Genomic DNA, 17,017 nt, shown 5'->3' with positions numbered 1-17,017 from the left:
TTCACAGATGAGTCCTGTGAACCTATTCAAACACTTGCAACCAGCACGGTTTATATCTCTAGGGCTAGTGGTTGTGTTTTTTTGTTGTTGTTTTTTTTAATTTTAAGACTTTATTCATTTTAGAGAAGAAAGAGAGAAGGGGGAAGGAGCAGGAAGCATCAACTCCCATATGTGCCTTGACTGGGCAAGGGTTTTGAACTGGCGACCTCAGCCTTCCAAGTTGATGCTTTACCCACTGCGCCACCACAGGTCAGGCCTCTAGGGCTGGTGTTTAAGATATCACGGTAAAAATCTAAAAAAATGTAATCTGCTTTACACTATAATAAGAAAACCATGGAAATAAAATCAGTATGCACCTCACTAAATCTACAAAATGTTATGATGTCATTTTCTTTGCTACATTTGTCATCACAAGACTTTTAATCTATTTGAAGACAAGTCATAGGGCTAATTTTTCATGATTGGCAGAATTCCTGATGAGGTGAAATGATTGCCAAGAAATCATGGTTAGGCCAAATTTCAAAAGTAAAATTGTAAAAGACATTGTGATATTTTATAGTTAAAAAGAAAGGTGGGCATTGTGTATACTTCAGTGTGCTTAATATTGTGTGGTTTAGGGTCTTCAAAAAGCCTAGGAAGGACTCAAAGTGTTCCTGCTTGTTGTGTTTTCTCTCTTTTCTTCTTTCTCCTTCCCTCCTTCATTCCCTTCCTCCCTCCTTCCCTTGACTCCTCCCTCCCTCCCTCCCTTCCTTCCTTCTTTTCTTCCTCCCTTCCTTCCTTCTTTTCCTTCCTTTCTTCCATCCATCCTTTTTTCTTTCTTTCTTTCTTCCTTCTTTCTTTTTTTCTTTCTTAATAATTTTTTTCAATTATATTACATATAGTTTCAGGTATGCAACATAATGATTAGACATTTACATATGGTAATCTACAACATGATCACCTCAATAAATCTAGTATCCATCTGACATCATACATGTTTGTTGCATAAATTTTTTTAAAATTATATTTGCTGATTTTTGAAAATGGATAAACATCAACTTGGTTCAAATTAAGAAAAGTTCAAGAATACGTGGTTGTAAAGCCAGAAGCCATGGCCAGGACCACTATCACAGCAGCAGCCCGGCTCATGCAGGTTCGCATTGGATTCGGACAGTCGGTAAAGAAACAGCGGAGCCACAAACTGGTGGGCCATAGTCTTTAATTCTAGCTTGCACCCGGTGGGCAAGTAAAAAACACACACTGGGCTCCAAAAGCCAATCACATTCAGTGCTCACAAAGCCACTGACTTATCCAAGTTTCCTAGAATCAAAGGTTTCTAGCTCACCAGCCTTATTCTCCTCAGTTCCCCATCTCCTTCCTTATCCCAGATACAAACTCTGCACAAACTGGCATCTCACTCCGCACTTCGCCATCTTGGCTGCTTCTCCTGGCCTACTCCACGTGGCCTCCTTCCGCTCTCTCCTCTGCTCTCTCCTCTAATCATCCCAGGAACCAAGAGGGCAAACTCTCGTTCTGCCCCCATTTTATATTGTAGTTTCACAATCTCTAATCCAATATACAAAATAGGGAAGTCTCTAATACAAAGTCACTTCTCTGAGGCATGATTGGATTGTACCACCCCACATCAAAAAGGGTGGGAAAGGCTTAATCCCAAAACCAAGCCCCAGGCTACAAGGATTCTCAACACACATTAATATCACCTGGGCAACGGCCTCACGTGGGCAGCACCATTTTTAACAAAGCGAGCATAATACATTTTATCTGCCCAACAGTGGTGAACATTTTACCTCTTCCCATTATCCAGACACCCAGTTTTTCTCCCCAAAGACAACTTGTATAATCTGCAGTGTTATTTCCTCCTATACTATCAAATATGTTTATATATTCATTTTTGTTTGTTTTTCTTTAAATGGTAAAATATTCTTTTAGCAATATATCCTGGAAATTGTTTAATTTTAAAGCATAAAAAGACCCTTTATTATTTTTTTTTATTATTTTATTTTTTTACAGTGACAGAGAGACTCAGAGAGAGGGACAGACAGACAGGAACAGAGAGAGATGAGAAGCATCAGGGTTTTTTTGTTTTTTTTTTACAAGGACAGAGAGAGAGTCAGAGAGAGGGACAGACAGGAACGGAGAGAGATGAGAAGCATCAGTCATCAGTTTTTCATTGTGACACCTTAGTTGTTCATTGATTGCTTTCTCATATGTGCTGTAAAGCCAGTATACAAGGCCAGGGCTACCTACCATCAGAGCAGCCCAGCTCATGCAGGTTCGCATTGGATTCGGACAGTCGGTAAAGAAACAATGGAGCCACAAACTGGTGGGTGTTGGGCAGATAAAATGTATTATGCTCACTTTGTTAAAGAGGCCGTTGCCCAGGTGATATTAATGTGTGTTGGGGATCGTTGTAACCTGGGGCTTGGTTTTGGGATTAAGCCTTTCCCACCCTGTTTGATGTGGGGTGGTACAATCCAATCATGCCTCAGAGAAGTGACTTTGTATTAGAGACTTCCCTGTTTTGTATATTGGATTAAGGGTTTGAATCTACACTATAAAATGGGGTGGAGCGGGAGCTTGTGCTCTTGGTTCCTGAGGTTAGCATGAGAGAGCGGAGAGAGTAGAGCCAGCAGCGGGAGGAGGCCACGTGGAGGAGGCCAGGAGAAGCAGCCAAGATGGCGGAATACTGAGTGAGATGCCAGTCTGTGTAGAGTTTGTATCTGGGATAAGGAAGGAGATGGGGAACTGAGGAGAATAAGGTTGGTGAGCTAGAAACCTTTGATTCTAGGAAACTCGGATAAGTCAGTGGCTTTGTGAGCACTGAGTGTGACTGGGTTTTGGAGCCCAGTGTGTATTTTTACTTGCCCGCCGGGTGCAAGGTAGGATTAAAGGTTATGGCCCACCAGTTTTTGGCTCCATGGTTTCTTTACCGACTGTCCGAATCCAATGCGAACCTGCACTGGCTGGGCGGCTCCGATGCTGGCCGTGGCTGCTGGCTTTACATTTGGCGTAGTCTGTGGCAGGATTCGATACAGATCGGCAAGGAGCCTTTGAGCGGTGGAGTAGAGGACTGGCTAGTGTTAGGGTTCCCCATGGCTGCCCTTTTGGGGATCGTAGGCTGGCTGACTTTTACAGCCATGCGTGAGGAAACTGAGAGCTCTGTGGAAGAGGTTGCCCGGGACCTGCAAACCGAGCAGTGGAAGGAGTTGGAGCAAACGCAGGAGAAACCGATGCTGACCCTGGAGCTGGAGGAAATGCTGGAGGCGGAGGCCAACCAGGTGTTCGAGATTCGCCTGGAAATGGAGCAAACACTGGAGGAGGATTCAGAGGTTCGTGAGTTGCAGCTTGCCCTGGATGTTGCGGAGAGCCAGCAGCGGCAGGAGGCCGAGGCTGAGGCTGAGGCTGAGGCTGAGGCTGAAGCTGAGGCCGGGTCCGGAGCTGCAAGGTCTGCAGAGCAGAAGGCGGCGGCAGCCCGGGGCTTGAGCCTGGCAGCGGGAGCTGGTGTTTTCAGTTCCTCTTTGGAGGATGAGGAGAATTGGGCTGGAGTTGTGATCTGCAGTCTCCAGAAGATGGAAGCCCAGCTGGAAGGAGCACCTACTGCGGCCCCGGTAGGTCTGCGATTTTGGGACACGGGGCTGGACACGCTCTCCGGAGCAGAGATGGAAATGCTGACTGCCATTTCCACGTGCCCCTCTTTGGGACAGTGTAAGACCTGCCAGGATGGCAGGGATGAGGGGGGTGGCTGACGCCCCATGTGCACGGACTGATTTCCTGGACTACGACTGGAGTGGGCATTGGCTCTTTTGTTGGATGGACTTACGGATTACGGATTTTGGACAATGTGAAATACCCTGATGGGGGTAGGGGGTGGCTTTGCTGGAAGCACTCCCCTGCCCCGGGAAACTTTTCCCATAGGCTGAGGACATTTTGCGCTTTGGGCAAAGTGCTCAGAGACTGGTGAAATGTACCTTTGTAATTGTTGAAACTGTATGATTTTTGCTGTTGTAATCTGTGTAATGTTCTAATTTCCTTGCACAGGAATGCTGGTGATGTAAATTGTAGGTAGTAAAGTGAGCATAGGGGTGGATTGTTGGGCAGATAAAATGTATTATGCTCACTTTGTTAAAGAGGCCGTTGCCCAGGTGATATTAATGTGTGTTGGGGATCGTTGTAACCTGGGGCTTGGTTTTGGGATTAAGCCTTTCCCACCCTGTTTGATGTGGGGTGGTACAATCCAATCATGCCTCAGAGAAGTGACTTTGTATTAGAGACTTCCCTGTTTTGTATATTGGATTAAGGGTTTGAATCTACACTATAAAATGGGATGGAGCGGGAGCTTGTGCTCTTGGTTCCTGAGGTTAGCATGAGAGAGCAGAGAAAGTAGAGCCAGCAGCGGGAGGAGGCCACGTGGAGGAGGCCAGGAGAAGCAGCCAAGATGGCGGAATACTGAGTGAGATGCCAGTCTGTGTAGAGTTTGTATCTGGGATAAGGAAGGAGATGGGGAACTGAGGAGAATAAGGTTGGTGAGCTAGAAACCTTTGATTCTAGGAAACTCGGATAAGTCAGTGGCTTTGTGAGCACTGAGTGTGACTGGGTTTTGGAGCCCAGTGTGTATTTTTACTTGCCCGCCGGGTGCAAGGTAGGATTAAAGGTTATGGCCCACAAGTTTTTGGCTCCATGGTTTCTTTACCGACTGTCCGAATCCAATGCGAACCTGCATGGGCTGGGCAGCTATGATGGCAGCCCTGATAGCCCTGCCTGCTGGCTTTACAGTGGGCCATAGTCTTTAATTCTAGCTTGCACCCGGCAGGCAAGTAAAAACACACACTGGGCTCCAAAACCCACTCATATTCAGTGCTCACAAAGCTACTGATGAGGAGCCACTGAGCCATTTCACCTGCAGGTGTTGTAAAGTACCAAAGGCTACAGAATTAATATTTTAGGAGGCTTGGAGAACATTTTATTAATTTGGATTAAGGTGTGCAGAGAAATTGTGAGAATAGTCTCTGTACTGTGTGATTGGCATAACCAGGATGGCCCTTGGCATTGTATTGTAAATGCAAGGGGAGGAAAACATGGATTCCCAGACATTCCACCACACCTGTGGGGAAAGGGGTGAATGGCTAGCAGGAAGAGAAAAGCCAAAATAAATCTTTTCTTATAGCAATGAGTCATTTGCAGGCATTTGTCCCCACCAAAACTAACTCTCCTATGTAAATGAGTGTGTGACTCTGGACAGAGAGATAGCAGATAAACACTAGATAATATAGGAATGCCTTTAATATGTAAAGAGACATCTTTCTACCATTGTGTTGGCTTGTAAATTTGTTTTCTCCAAAATGATGTATGGTTTGCAAATTGAATGTGGTCCTATCATGTTAAAGGACATATGACTATAACCAATAGCGGTAAGGGGCTCCTAATTGCAATTTTTGCTTCTGTACTTCCCACTTACAAAACTATAAAAACTAAGTAGAACAAAGGGCCGGCGCGCTCTCCGTCAGATTTCTGTCGGAGTTCCCGCCGCTTGGCCAAGCTAGACAATAAAGCTTTGATGTGTAAACGACGGACCTTGCTCCTGTCTTCCATATTTCGGGTCCCTCCGAATTTGGATTAACAACTGACTTATCTGAGTTTCCTAGAATCAAAGGTTTCTAGCTCACCAGCCTTATTCTCCTCAGTTCCCCATCTCCTTCCTTATCCCAGATACAAACACTACACAAACTGGCTTCTCACTCAACACTCCGCCATCTTGGCTGCTTCTCCTGGCCTACTCCACGTGGCCTCCTTCTGCTCTCTGCTCTGCTCTCTCCTCTAATGATAATCTCAGGAACCAAGAGCGCAAGCTCCCGTTCTGCCTCTATTTTATATTGTAGCTTCACAACCTCTAATCCAATATACAAAATAGAGAAGTCTCTAATACAAAGTCACTTCTCTGAGGCATGATTGGATTGTACCACCCCACATCAAAAAGGGCGGGAAAGGCTTAATCCCAAAACCAAGCCCCAGGCTACAAGGATTCTACCTGCCCACAGAGACACACATTAATATCACCTGGGCAATGGCCTCCTCATGGGCAGCGCCGTCTTTAACAAAGTGAGCATAATATATTTTATCTGCCCAACATGTGCCTTGACTGGGGAGCTACAGCAGACCGAGTAACCCCTTGCTTGAGCCAGCGACCCTGGGTCCAAGCTGGTGAGTTTTGCTTAAACCAGATGAGCCCGTGCTCAATCTGGCGACCTCGAACCTGGGTCCTCCGCATCCCAGTCTGACACTCTATCCACTGTGCTATCGCCTGGTCAGGCAATCATTAGTTTTTTGTTGCGACACCTAGTTGTTCATTGATTGCTTTCTCATATGTGCCTTGACCGCGGGCCTTCAGCAAACCGAGTAACCCCTTGCTCGAGCCAGCGACCTTGGGTCCAAGCTGGTGAGCTTTGCTCACACCAGATGAGCCCACGCTCAAGTTGGCGACCTCAGGATCTCGAACCTGGGTCCTTCACATCCCAGTCTGATGCTCTATCCACTGCGCCACCACCCGGTCAGGCCCTTTATTATTATTTACAACTATATGCAGTTCCACTGAATACCTACTGGAATTTATTTTGTTGTAAGGTACCAAAAAGCTGTAAAATTAATATTGATATTCTAGGAGGAAAAGGTCAGGCTTTCCTGTCCTTTCTTTGGAAAATGGAGGAAAAATAATATAGAAGTCTCCTGACTTACAAGGACGACTAGGGTTATTTGGTTTTAAGTTCTCTGAAAGGATAAGGTTATCTGAGGAACTCCCTTTTGCTTTCAATAAGAGACAAAATTTACATACCACTCTACACTGATTTTTAGCTCTCCCTCCCTTCCTAGAATCTGAGATTAACATGTACCTCTAAGCAAAGGAGGAGAGATAGACACTAAAAGGATTTGTGAATGTCTTTGATTGTATTACCTGGAAAGTTTTAACGTTCTTTGTAAATCCCCTAGGCAATGTTATAATCTTGTTAATAATTGTGTCATACCCCCCAACCTGTATGTAGTCATATATATAACCAGCCCCTGAAATATACTTGGCGCACACGATTTGGGTCTGTTATGCCCCATGTCAGCCATATGCTGCTGGCATATTTAATAAATCTCCTCCTTTTAATAAAATGTTTCAAAATTCATCTGGACTTAAAAAAAAATTCATCTGGACTTGGTGTCTCTACGTAAACCTGCTGAAGTGAGGTACGGTACTTTTCAGAATCTGGAGTACAGTACTTTGCAACAATTTAACCACCCTTATTAATAGATATTTTGGTTGTTTCTAATTGTTTGATATATAAGCAACGGTGCATGGAAAAACTATGTACCTATGTCATTTTGTACATCTATATAAGATAAATTCCCAGAAGTAAAATTGATTTATCAAAGGACATATGCATTTACAATTTATTTATTTATTTACTTATTGTATTTTTCCGAAGCTGGAAACGGGGAGGCAGTCAGACAGACTCCCACCATGCACCCGACCGGGATCCACCCAGCATGCCCACCAGGGGGCGATGCTCTGTCACATGCATCTGGGCCGTTGCTCTGTCATAACCAGAGCCATTCTAGTGCCTGAGAAAGAGGCCATAGAGCCATCCTCAGTGCCCGAGCCAACTTTGCTCCAATGGAGCCTTGGCTGCGGGAGGGGAAGAGAGAGACAGAGAGGAAGGAGAGGGGGAGGGGTGGAGAAGCAGATGGGCGCCTCTCCTGTGTGCCCTGGCCGGAAATCGAACCCAGGACTCCCGCACGCCAGGCCGACACTCTACCACTGAGCCAACCGGCCAGGGCCTGCATTTACAATTTTTAAATTATTTTTAGAAATTACTCTCCACAGGGGTGATATTGTTATCAGACAGGGGACCTGGCCCTTTGGGTCTGCCCAGAGCCAATTGGTAGTGTGTGGGTTCTTGACTTTTTGTAGAAAAAATTTTACAACATGAGTCCGGGTGATCTTGGAAGTAAGTTTACTAAAAGTAGGGAGTGAACTAGGAAGGGCCTAAATAGAAGAAGCAACAGGAGAGCCTAGGCGGGGCCGCTTTGGCTCCCTAGGAAGTCAGAGAAAAGGGGGTCTTGGAGGCACGATCAGGGGGTTAGCCCAGGACGAGCTGCCACTGCCTACTGCTCCCCTGGTTCCAAGTCTGTGAAGATCCTGACAGGGGTTAGGAGACACAGGCCTGGGTGGGAAAGAAGAGGGGGAGGGAGAAGGGAAAGGCGTGGGAAGGTGTGGCTGTGCTCCTGGGAGAGAAAGCATGCTGGTTCTCCATCCTTCCTAAGGTTAAGGGTGGAGAGCTTAGGGGAGGTCCCAGGGGAGGATCTTAACAGAGTATTCATCAGCTCTCCAGGTGTGTCCTTTTAGGGTCATGGTATCCACTGATTGGTCGGCGCCAGGGCAAGGGGCCATATGAGTCAACGCAGCTGGTCTTGAGGTCAGCCATGCTATCGCTTGTCTGGTTTTGCGACTTTTTTGCTACTGGAGCTGAAACACAACTGAGGCCTAGATGCACCTGATACGGGTCAGAACCTCATTGTCCTGGGGCTTAATGCTTCAGGGCTATTCTCTGGCCCCCTTGCTCATTGCCCTGCTAAGGGGGTCTAACCTGCATGGCCAGCAATATGCTAATGAAGGAAAGGTTACCCTGGGGGTGAGTTCCTTGTCTTCCCAATTTTGCCTCTTGCTAGGCACCTGGGCTTTCCACCCTGGTGACCTTACATACCTGGCCTATGGTCCTTGCTCTGCTCATGTCTGTCTAATTGCCTACCTACCACATCGATTCACACCCCTGACAGTAATAAATGAGAGCCTTTGCCAACATTATATATTATAGCAGTGTGTTGTGAGCTTTTTGAACTTTTATGGAGATAGTATCTCATTGTAGTTGTTACTTATATTTCTTTTACTAATATGAAGGACTTTTTTTGCCTGACCAGGCAGTGGTGCAGTGGATAGAGCTTCGGATTGGGATGCAGAGGACCCAGGTTCGAGACCCCGAGGTTGCCAGCTTGAGCGTGGGCTCATCTGGTTTGAGCAAAGCTCACCAGCTTGGACCCAAGGTTGCTGACTTGAGCAAGGGGTTACTCGGTTTGCTGAAGGCCCACGGTCAAGGCACATATGAGAAAGCAATCAATGAACAACTAAGGTGTTGCAACAAAAAACTGATGATTGATGCGTCTCATCTCTCTCCGTTCCTGTCTGTCCCTATCTAGCCCTCTCTCTGACTCTCTGTCTCTGTAAAAAAAAAAAAAAGGACTTCTAAATATGAAGGATTTTTTCATATATTTAATAATAAAGTGTTATTGTTGTGTTTTGGGTTTTTTTTGAGAACTGTCTGCTCATCTCCTCTAACATTTTTTTCTATCAGTTTGTTAAAATATTGAACTTTTATGTGCCCTGCCAGCATGCTACTAGCACCCACACATACACAGATTCTAATATATGTCACTGTTTCGGCCACTTTCTGGTAAAATATCCCTGTGGTGAATACTGCATTTTACTAGAAACTATGAGTTCCCCTTGAACCATTTTGCTGTATATGTTGTTTGTCTTTTTTCTTTTTTTTTCTCTTTTTTCTAAGGTGAGAGAAGGAGATACAGTGAGGCAGATTCCCGCATGCACCCCAACAGGGATCCACCTGGCAACACCATCAGGAGGTTGATGTTCAAATACCGAGCTATTTTTAGCACCTGACGCAGATGTGCTCCAATAGAGCTATCCTCAGCACCTGGGGCCACACTCCAATCAATAGAGCCACTGGCTGTGGGAGGGCAAAGAAGGAGAGAAGGGAGAGAGAACCAGAGAGTTGCTCCTCCTGTGTGCCCTGACTGGGAATTGAACCCAGGATGTCCATACACCAGGCCGATGCTCTATCCACTGAGCCACCAGCCAGGGCCTATTTTGCTGTGTATGTTTTAATTACAGTTGAAGTCATTTCTCTACACTGAGCACCCCTAGGAAGAAACCCCAGGAATTACCATCATCCATTTTGGCTTTATTTCAAAACTGCTTTTTATTTTTGGATTTTTTGGGTCAGTTTTTAAAGATATTATTGGCAGGTAGTGCATGTACATTTAAGGTATACAGTGGAATGATTATATACATGTGTATACTGCAAGTGATTACCACAATAAGGTTAATTAACACCTCCATCACCTCACATAATTATGATTTTTTTGTGTGTGTTTGTGGTGATAAGATCCACTCACTTAACTTTCAAGTATATACTAAAAACTATTGTTAATTATAATCACCGTGCTGTGCCTTTGACCGCCCTGATTTTATTTATCTTACAACCAGGAGTTTGAATGCTTTGACCAAGAATCTCCCCATTTCCCCATCCCCGACCCCAAGCCACCACTATTCTTCTCTCTATTTCAATGGGTTCAGCTTCTTTGAAAGTCATCTTTTAAAGTCAGGTTTCGGGTTTTTGCATGACATGCAGAGACCTGCCTGGGCAAGAAAACCTGGAGTGATGACTTTCTCTTTGTCTTAAAACCTGAAATAACTCTGTGGAGTGAGCAGATGAGGAAGGCGATCCTCACCGAGTGAGAAACACAGCCTGAATTTCACAGGAGCGGGACTGAAGCAGCAGGGGGCACAGAGCCATTGCACACAGTCACTGATGCTCCAGGGAAGGTTCACACAGAGATCCTCTGAGGGGAACAGAGAGAGCTAATGCAGCTCTGTCTGAGGTCAGACGGGCTTTTTCAGAAAACAGTATTAGTGATTACTGTGATTGTTCCAAAAAAAGTTTGCAAGACCAGTTACCGAATCTCGAGTCAGCGTTTTTGGAATTTGCTTAGAATTCTCAAGGATTAAAAGAAGTCCTGGCATTTGACCTACATGCCCGTAGAATGCACTCTCTCTGACAATATTTAACACCTCAGCGTGAAAGTACATGAGCTCACTAGAATGGTTAGAAAAGGGCATGGCAGTTTTTCTCACTTCTTTTGCCAGCAAGGTAACACTTTCATGTGAGCCGCTGACTTTTTCTCACCCTGGAGGTAGAGGTGGGGAAACCTGTCGGGGCCCTGGGACCTCCACTCAGAGGCTTCTTTAGTTAGAATGGGAAAACACAGAAGTGGTCTGCCTTCCTCTCCTTTTTCAATGTTACTTAAGAAGCTGGGGTTTGCACTGCAGAATCTGGGAGCAAAGTCAGCCCCAGGGTCTCAAGACTTTGTCCATTATTTTCTTTTACCCTCTACTCTTTGCTAAAAGTCTAGCTAAGAAAAAAAATAGTTTAAGTTTAAAGTTTGAATAAAACTCCTTTAAGTCTGTGACCTGATTTTATTTATTTTTTAATTTTTCAATTACAGTTGACACACTATGTTATATTAGTTTTAGGCGTACAACATAGTCATTAGACATTTATATAACTTACGAAATGCTCACCATGATAAGTCTAGTTATGACCTGATTTTTTCAGCTTGCATCTTGTCAGCTCATAGATACTGTATAAAGTTTCTAGTTCTTTATGGTTTCTTTCTTTTTTCTTTTTTTTTTCTTTTTTTTTGTGACAGCAACAGAGAGAGGGACAGATAGGGACAGATAGATAGAAAGGGAGAGAGATGAGAAGCATCAATTCTTTGTTGTGGCACCTTAGTCGTTCATTTTTTGCTTTCTCATATGTGCCCTGACTGGGGGCCCAGCAGAATGAATGACTCCTTGCTCAAGCCAGTGACCTTGGGCTCAAGCTAGTGAGCCTTGCTTCAAACCAGATGAACCGCGCTCAAGCCAGTGACCTTGGGGTTTCAAACCTGGGGCCTCCGCATCCCAGTCCGATGCTCTATCCACTGCGCCACCGCCTGGTCAGGCTATGGTTTCTTGAATCACAGAGCTGAGCCAGACAAGAGTGCTTCGAAGCTGGGATCTGTTTTCCCTGGCTGACTGCTGCAAAGAAAAGTGTGCCAACTATCCAACCTATAAGGGCAGCATAATTGTGATCAAGCCACCCAACCAAAGATTTCTGGCCTTCTTTTTCTCTGGGTTTATTTGCCTTGGTGCTCCGAGATATCCAGTCATGCCTTTCCATTGACACAATTCTTGACCGAATTTTCAAATATGAAGTAAGAAGGAAGGAAGCCAGCTGGAGCGGCTGTCAGTTCAGCCAAGCGGCATTGGCCTTGAGCGTGTGCGCCCTGCTCTTTCTGGTTTCCAGACACACCCTTTGCATGGGCCTCTGCTTTCCTGGCTGCTCCTCTGGAGGACACCTGGTCTGACCCATCTTCTCCTCACCTGCCTGCAGTTCCCCCACTGTCCTCAATGTCCAACTCTGTCCCTCAGCCAATCCCAGTCTGACCAGAACTGTGGACCTTGACACTTTTTTATTTGAGAGAGAGAGAGAGACAGAGAGGAAGGGAGAGAGAGGGCAGAGAGAGATGAGAAGCATCAACTCATAGTTGCATCACTTTAGTTGTTCATTGATTGCTTCTCATATGTGTCTTGACCAGGGTGCTCCAGCAGAACCAGTGACCCCTTGCTCAAGCCAGCAAGCTTGAGTTCAAGCCAGTGACCTTGGGCTTCAAGTCAGTCACCTTGGGATCATGTTAATACCACACTTATGCTTATGACCCCATGTGCAAGCTGGCGAGCCTGCATTCAAGCCAGCGACCTCAGGGTTTCAAACCACAGACCTCAGCATCCCAGGTCAATGCTTTATCCATTGTGCCACCATCGGTCAAGTTGGACCTTGACATTTAAAACTAGACTTGCAAAGTCCTGGGTACTGGGGAGACAAAGGTAAGCCATACACCCAGGCCCTAAGAAACTCTCAGAGGCTCTGCCCCCAGCTCAGCTTTTACTTGAAGGAGAGAACTCAGTCTGGGCTTCTGTCTCTGAAGAAACCTTAGCAAAAATCTAAAGAAAGACCAGAAGAGAGGAGAGGACTAGAATTAATTGCTTATGAAGTGGTATATGTATCAGAAGCATAGGAAAACTAGACATACATCATGAAAAAACAGCCACCTGAAGGAGAGTTGACAGTTTCCTTCCCCTGCCTTCTCTGGTCATAGAATTCTTTCAACTCATTTCCTGCTTTCCACTTATAATTATACACAGAGGATCTTGAATCATACTTGGGCATCGTGCTGAGCTGTCAAGGGCCTGGTTCTAAGAGCCTTGGATTCTAATTTAAGCCATCAATTTATTGTGTGGGATCAATAAATTGTATATAGGATTCATTTCTTTGGGAAGATGTCCTCCTTTTCTCATCAGGATACACATGTATGTCAATATGCACATACAATAAATATACACACCTTTAAAATGTTCATAATACGTACCTAGTTGCTCTTTATTGAGCACCCCTTACGTACCAGGCATGGTGTTAAGTCTCTTGCACATATGATCACATTGTTGTTGCAGAGCAGTAGATAACTTCTCCCTTCAGCACCATATTACAGATCAGAAAGCTGAGGCTTAAAGAAGCAAGAGAATAGACTCACAGAGAGTTTTCTTATAACTAGTAGCCAGCACTGTGCCATGCGCAACAGGCCCAGGGTATTAATCATTTCAATGGCAATAACGATGCTTCCCTATCCTGCTCCATCTTTCCTGTGGCACCATCAACCCATTTCTGGAATATTGTCTCCAACTGCAGTAGGAGAGGTCACATTACTGGAGTCCTAGAACCTGCTGTGTGCTGTTCAAACTGCTGTGGGCTTTATTCCCATCTTGACATGCAGGTGAGTGATGGATTTGGTGGTGGGGGAGAGAACCGGCACTCTTGAGGGGCTCTGGAAGCTCTCGATAATGTGTTATTGAATGGAATCCTTGCATGTTCCAGGCTCCACAGTGCAAAAGGCATTTGCAAATATGCTTATGATGTGGATGGCGTTTCCAGACACAAAGATCTGCTGAAAGAAAAAAGTATCTGCCAGGGGGTGAGTAGTATTAGGAAATGCGCAACAGCCGGTGCCAGGGGTCAAAGGTCCATGAGGCTTCCATTGGCTGGTCCAGAGATGGTACCCAGTGGCTGGTCCAGAGATGGTACCCAGTGGCTGGTCCAGAGATGGTACCCAGTGGCTGGTCCAGAGATGGTACCCAGTGGCTGGTCCAGAGATGGTACCCAGGAGCAACTCAAATTAGGAAGATTCTTCCAGTGGCTTGAAGTCTGGAGCTTTGTTTGCATTCCTTCATCACCCAGCATTCACAAACGTTTCCATCTTTCTCCTGACCTTTCCTCTTTCCCCACTCTGTGCCTCAGAGAATGAATTTTGCTCTGTTCCAAGTACGTGCTCCCGAACTAAACAAAGACCTCCCTAATGCGATCCCAGAATGGTTTCCCAAAATGGCTAAGGGAATCTTGGGAATGGATATCTTATTTTTTGGTCCTTCTTAATATTGTTCAGAAATCACAACCGCTGCGAGGCCCAACCCCATTTGCCAAACAATTTTTTCCCTACGGTCTTTACTTTCTTTTTCTCTCCATGCCCCCTCCCAGTCTCTCTCCTTTTTCTGCCACCTAGAAGTAGAATTGCTGGGTCACAAAGTAATTCTATTTTTAATCTTTTGAGGAAATTCTGGAATGTTCTCCACAGTGGCTGTGCCAATCTGCCTTCCCACCTGTGCAGGAGAGTTCCCTTTTCTCCACATCCTCTCCAATACTTGTTTGTTCATTCACTGGTTATAGCCATTCTGTCACATGTAAGGTGATATCTCATTGTGGTTTTAATTTGCATTTCTCTAATGATAAGTGATGTTGAGCATTGTTTCACATGTCTATGGCCTCTGTTTGTCTTTTGTGGAGAAATACCTATTTATGTCCTTTGCCTTTTTTTTTTTTTTTTTTTTTTTTTTTGTATTTTTTGGAAGTTAGAAGTGGGGAGGCAGTCAGACAGACTCCCGCATGTGCCTGACGGGGATTCACCCAGCATGCCCACCAGGGGGCGATGCTCTGCCCATCTGGGCCATTGCTCCGTTGCTGTGGGAGCCATTCTAGCGCCTGAGGTTGAAGCCATGGAGCTGTCCTCAGCACCTGGGCCAACTTTGCTCCAGTGGAGCCTTGGCTGCAGGAGGGGAAGAGAGAGAGAGAGAGGAGAGAGAGGGTTAAGGTTGGAGAAGCAGATGGGCAATTTTCCTGTGTGCACTGACTGGGAGTCAAACCCAGGACTTCCACACACACCGGGCTGATGCTCTACTGCTGAGCCAACTGGCGAGGAACCTCTGCCCATTTTTTAATTGAATTGTTTGTTTGTTTGGTGTTAAGTTGTATGAGTTCTTTACATATTTTGGATATCAACCCTTTATTGAATGTATCATTGGCAAATATCTTCTCCCAATCTGTAGGTTGGTTTTATGTTTTGTTGATGGTTTTCTTTGCTGTGCAAAAACCTTTTAGTTTAATGTAGTCCCATTTGTTTGTTTTTCTTTTTTTCCTTTTGCCCAAAATGATATAAAAATTATTACAAAGAGCAATGCCAGAAAATTTACTGCTTTTTTTTTTTGTTCTAGAAGATTTATGATTTTGGGTTTTACATTTAAGTCGTTAATTCCCATTGAGTTTATTCTTGTGTATGGTGAAAGAAGGTGGTCTGGTTTCATTTTTATTTTTTGCGTATATCTATCCAGTTTTCTTAACATCATTTAATAAAGTTATCTTTACCCCATTGTATATTCTTATCTCCTTTGTCATAGATTATTTGACCATACAGATGTGGGTTTATTTCTGGGCTCTCTGGTCTGTTTCATTGATCTATATGTCTGTTTTTATGCCAAAATAATGCCACTTTGATTACTGTAGCCTAGTAGTATAGTTTGATATCAAGTAGCACAAAACCTCTTACTTTGTTCCTTTTTCTCAAGATTACTGTGGTCATTAGGAGTTTTTGTGGTTCCATATAAATTTAATTTTTTTTTATTTTATTTATTCATTTTTAGAGAGGAGAGAGACAGAGGGAGGAGCTGGAAGCATCAACTCCCATATGTGCCTTGACCAGGCAAGCCCAGGGTTTCGAACCAGTGACCTCAGCATTTCCAGGTCGACGCTTTATCCACTGCGCCACCACAGGTCAGGCTAAAATTTTTTTTTTTTTTTACAGAGACAGAGAGAGTTAGAGAGAGGGATAGATAGGAACAGACAGCCCTAGCCGGTTGGCTCAGTAGTAGAGCGTCAGCCTGACGGGCAGGAGTCCTGAGTTCGATTCCCAGCCAGGGCACACAGGAGAAGCACTCATCTGCTTCTCCACCCCTCCCCCTCTTTTTCCTCTCTGTCTCTCTCTTCTCTTCCCACAGCCAAGGCTCCACTGGAGCAAAGTTGGCCCGGGCGCTGAGGATGGCTCTATAGCCTCTGCCTCAGACACTAGAATGGCTCTGGTTGCAACAGAGCGATGCCCCAGATGGGCGGAGCATCGCCCCCTGGTGGGCATGCCGGGTGAATCCCAGTCGGGCGCAAGCGGGAGACTGTTTGACTGCCTCCCTGTTTCTAGCTTCAGAAAAAAAAAATATACATATAAGGACAGACAGATGGGAACGGAGAGAGATGAGAAGCATCAATCATCAGTTTTTCGTTGTGACACCTTAGTTGTTCATTGATTGCTTTCTCCTATGTGCCTTGACCGCCGGCCTTCAGCAGACCGAGTAACCTCTTGCTGGGGTCAGCGACCTTAGGTCCAAGCTGGTGAGCTTTTGCTCAAACCAGATAAGCCTGCGCTTAAGCTGGCGACCTTGGGGTCTTGAACCTGGGTCCTCCACATCCCAGTCTGATGCTCTATCCACTGCGCCACCACCTAGTCAGGCCCATATAAATTTTTAGATGATCTATTCTAGTTCTGTGAAAAATGTCATTGGTATTTTGGCAAGAATTGCATTGAATTTATTAATTGCTTTGGGTAATACGGACATTTTAGTGTTGTTAATTCTTCTTATTCAGGAGCACAATATATGCTTTCATTTATCTCCCTCAATTTCTTACATTTTTTTGAGTATAGGCTTTTTTACCTACTTGCTTAATTTATTCCTAGGTATTTTTCCCTAGGTATTTTGTTTTATTTTTGTTGC

The sequence above is a fragment of the Saccopteryx leptura genome, chromosome 2 (assembly GCF_036850995.1).
Source record: "Saccopteryx leptura isolate mSacLep1 chromosome 2, mSacLep1_pri_phased_curated, whole genome shotgun sequence".
Taxonomy (NCBI): Eukaryota; Metazoa; Chordata; class Mammalia; order Chiroptera; family Emballonuridae; genus Saccopteryx; species Saccopteryx leptura.
Note: the sequence above shows the minus strand (reverse complement) of the source record.